This window comes from Hemicordylus capensis, chromosome 3 (assembly GCF_027244095.1).
Source record: "Hemicordylus capensis ecotype Gifberg chromosome 3, rHemCap1.1.pri, whole genome shotgun sequence".
NCBI classification, from domain to species: domain Eukaryota; kingdom Metazoa; phylum Chordata; class Lepidosauria; order Squamata; family Cordylidae; genus Hemicordylus; species Hemicordylus capensis.
In genome coordinates, this window is record NC_069659.1 from 231249495 (window position 1) to 231253569 (window position 4075).

Sequence of the window (4075 nt, forward strand, 5' to 3'; positions counted from 1 at the left end):
GCTTGCCGGATCGCAGAAAACGAGCAGGAGGCGGCGAGAAGCCCGGCCAGCTACGTCAGGGGAGAAAGGAGCCCCGCGCAGGGCCCAGGGAGGCGCTACGTGGGGCCCGTGAAGTCCAAGGCAGGCGCGTCCTTCTCCAACACCGCCAGGCCACTCTTCCCCCTCTCTCTCCCGAGGGGTGTCGAGGGGAAGGAGGGGTTCCCCCTCAAGCGGAGAGCGGCTCCGGAGACCACTCCACTCCTCCCCTCTGCCTGCGTGTCACTTGCTCTCCCTCCCGCCCGCCCGCCCTCCTTCCTACCAGCCAGCGTCGCCCCCTCCCTCGCCACCTAACATAACCCTCGCGCCTCCTCCACCTTTCCCGGCAGCGGCTCTTTACCGGACAACACAACGATCCGGACGGTGGTGGCTCAGATGCTCCCCCGCACCCCTTACCTCGCTTATTCCTCAGCCGCCAGCACCACGCCGGAACGACGTAGCATCCCCTCTCGCGACTGATGCAGCTGCTTGCGGGGGGGAGGGGGCGGAAGGCACAAAGGTTGCTACGGTGCTGGCGTGCCGAGGCTCGCGGTACGTATCCTGTTGCGCACGCGCAGAGACGGCGTAAAGTTCAAGCCCCGCCCTATGGGCGCGGACTTGGGCAGGCGCAAGAGAGAGAGGACGAGGGCGGGGCAGAGAGCGACTGAGTGAGCGGTTTCCCCCCTGTGAGTGGCCCTTGGTGACGTCGTGGGTTTCGATCTCAGTGGGAGGGGGAAAGGGAGAGGAGAGGACGAGCCCTCGACAGTGGAGTCATTCATTTCATACTCAATTATGATAGCAGGGAAGGACCATACCGAGCCGGATGGGTGGCCCAGTGATCTGACCGGATAGAGGACAGCTTCATGCTACGAATCTGGCCGCGGTTGCCTGCCCATCGCTCTTACAGAGAAGGAAAGAAGCGCCCTCCTAGAGCCCGCAAGAACCGCTATAGAGGGCGGCTGCCTTTTCTTCCCCTGGCCTGGCTCCCTTGTCTCAATTGCTGCATGGCGGGCCGGGCAGAAAAAGCGGGCGGGCGGACAGTTTTTTTCCTATCTGACACCATGCCCTGTTGGATTTTTACCTGTTTGTCTTACAGTTGTTATGCATAAGCGCGGGGGCGGTGGTCTGCAGTACTTTGTACACTTTGGGGGCAAAACCCTTTGAAATATGTGTCTTACTTTTGAGGGAACATGGATTAGGTTATCTTATCGCTTCTCATCAGTGACCGCTTACTAGGCTATGATTTATATGGACAGGCCAAAAAACACTGGAGAGCAAATGTGGAGGGCTACAGGCCACTTCCAGCCTCAAGGGCAGGATGCCTCTGAGTCCCAGTTGCAGGGGAGCAACAGCAGGAGAGAGGCCATGCCCTCAACTCCTGCCTGTAGGCTTCCAGTGACATCTGGTGGGCCACTGTGTGAAACAGGATGCTGGACTAGATGGGCCTTGGGCCTGATCCAGCAGGGCTGTTCTTATGACCTATATTTTAGCTTAGTCACTTCAGTCCAGTCTTCTGAGACATAATCCTTTTAATCAGTTTTCTATTATCCCAAAGTGATGCCTTGTATAAGTTGAGGGCAGATCATACTTAAAAATATTTGGGCTGTATGCAACCATATTTTACATAGTAATTAGCAGTATCTGTGGAGGGTAGGGGGAAGTCTTGAACTGATCTTGGTGAAAGCAATATTTCAAGTTGTGAACACAACAGAGGACCAAGCTCAATGCAGCAAAAGCACAAAAAGATACAACCCAGTTGTTAACATTTTCTTTTTTGAGTCTGATCTTTCATTGGGTTTTTAATTGCCTTCCATTGGTTTCTGATTGATTTGTTTTATTGGTGATAAACAGCCCAGATCTATTTTATAGAACAGCTGCAGCCTTCTATCTCCAGAGACATCTTCACCACTACCCTAGGTAGGTTGAGCACAGAAATAAGATTTGCTGGGTCACGTATATGTGCCACACTCAGCCTTCTTTCCAATTAACTGCCACTCCTGCAGGCACACATCCACTGTGTGTGTGTGTGTAATGATTGCATGATGGGCATTCCACCTTCAACACAGAAGAGATCACATATGTATTGTGTAGGATGTGCTATTGCTGGAGCTTGGAACTAAGAAGGTGCCAAGGAGGTGGGGTGGTTACAAGCACTTCTAAACTTTTGCACTAATGCAAGCAGAAGACCTCCAGAATACAGTCCTCAAATGTGACTCCTGAACAGACAAGCTTGGAGAAGAAGTTTTCTTAGGGGGACAATTTCCATTGTCTGCACAACAGCATGGTCCAAGCTCATGCCAGACCTGCATTCCTAAATGTCTTAAGATGGATTATGAAGTCCATCTTTCTATGGACTTCATAGAAAGTCCATAGGAGGGGCGGATTTAGGAGTAATACTGCCCATTCCTACTTTCACTAGTGACCTTGATTAAATGCTGGAGAAGATGTATTGCTTTTGGGGATGGGGAAGGCGGCTGATATATCAAATGTTGCTATCCTGTCTATTCAGGGACAATGACACAACTGCCCCTGCCAACCAGCATTTACATTCTGGAATTCTAACAACACTGCTCTTCCTTGGTCTTACCAAGGCACTTCTCTTATTCGATTCATCCTCATTGCTTTCTTTGCCACACACGACGCAGTATTTCCTCATATAGTCTGCATGAAAAATAGCTCTGTGTAACTTCCCAGGAGTGGAAGCATGGTCCCTGGAAACTGATTGGAGTCCAGGATTGGAACTCAGGACCTGTGCGTGCAAACAGCACTGCCTCTGCAGAGATCCCACAAAATGAGAGCTCCTCACCTGCTCATAAGGGGACGTGACAGATGCAGTTAGCAAAGCTGCACAATTGATTAGGCTTGCCCATGTTCCCAAAGCACAAAACGTTTTCAGCCCCTCTCCAGATTGCTAAACACCTCTGCTATGAATAACCGCACCTCTAATAGCTGAACCTGTGTCCAAGAAATATGTTGGTGGTAGTGCATTCTGACAGGGAAAACTGACAGCCTTGTGAATCAGAGAACAGCACCCATCAGAAAAGCCCACTCGCCTGGGTGAAATATGTGGGGCTGGTGGAATATGAGAGGGTGCTGAACACTGACAGTCCTTCAGAAAAGAGCACCCACCAAGAGTTAAAAATGAGTGGGGGTGGGGGAGATCTGCTGGGTCACAGCCCAAGAGTGGAAGCACAGTCCCTGGAAACTCTTTGGTGCCACTGCAGGACTGGAACTCAGGACCTGTGCATGCAAACAGCACTGCCTCTGCTGTAATCCCACACAATGACTGCTGCTCACCTGCTCATAAGGGGACCAGAAAGACGCAGTTAGTAAAGCTGCACAATTGATTAAGTTTGTCCATGTTCCTGCAGCAACAGTCTCAGACAATGTCCAGATTACTAAATGTTACCAATGTTAATAAGAAAACCTCCAATAGCTGAATATGTGTCCAATAAGTTTTGCTGGGTTCACAATCAGTTGCAAGCTTGTGGACTACACAAGTCTCTTTACTAATTCTGAAGTTCTGAACAACCAAGCTGTGCTGTTGGGAAAAGGGAATCCTGCTGCTCTCCTCTTCTAGTGAGAGCAGATTCCATAATATAGTGAGTTAAAGAGAATGCTTTCCCAGCCAGGTTTCAGGGAGATTGAGCATGCTCTCTTCTTGCCAGCATTCAAGATGTCAGTCGTGCAAGACAAGTGTAAGAGTTTCTGATAGATTGACCTTCAGGGTAAGGGCACTGGCTTCAACTGGAGAGACTGAGCATGCTCTCTTCTTGCCAGTTCTCCAGGCATTTCACAGAAATTCACATCTGTCCTTTGGACGCACCGTCATTCTTTTTTTATGTTTCGGAGTAATTTTGATGCAAAATTACACATACAACCATATCTGATGTTTTTCTGCAGAACCTGGATTGCCTTTCTTCGCGACTGTAAGCAGGACTAAAAATGTGAGATGGGTTTCTTTGGGCAGGAAACGAAGAGGAGCTTCATTTGACCCTACTGAGCATGCTCAGATGGACAGGGAAGGGGGCGTTGAGAAGGAGGAGGCAGGAACGCTGCT